Here is a 370-nt window from a genome sequence, read left to right as displayed (position 1 = left end):
CGAAATGCTGGGAAAGAGTAGAGCCGAGATAATCGTCACACCAAGAAGTATACAAATATCCCAGGTGCATGAATCTGCTTTGAAGACGCCATTACAATGCGCAGGGTGGCTAAGGTGACTTCTTTTAGAAAGACTGGCTGCAATGACGTGGCTTCCATGTGTGTGCTCCTCGGTCCAAACAAGTATGTATCAGTGCACTTTTAGCATGGGATAACCTTCCCTGAAAGCTGAGAGTATCCAATACCAAAATCAATCATTAAGGTGAAATAACAGGCAGTAGGAACTGATTCCTTTTTTTATAAATGATTAAGATGTAAGCTTGTATGACCTGTAAGCAATACGATGTGAACAGAGAAAACACGAAATAACT

This window comes from Penaeus monodon, chromosome 19, assembly GCF_015228065.2.
Source record: "Penaeus monodon isolate SGIC_2016 chromosome 19, NSTDA_Pmon_1, whole genome shotgun sequence".
In the NCBI taxonomy this organism is placed as follows: domain Eukaryota; kingdom Metazoa; phylum Arthropoda; class Malacostraca; order Decapoda; family Penaeidae; genus Penaeus; species Penaeus monodon.
Note: the sequence above shows the minus strand (reverse complement) of the source record.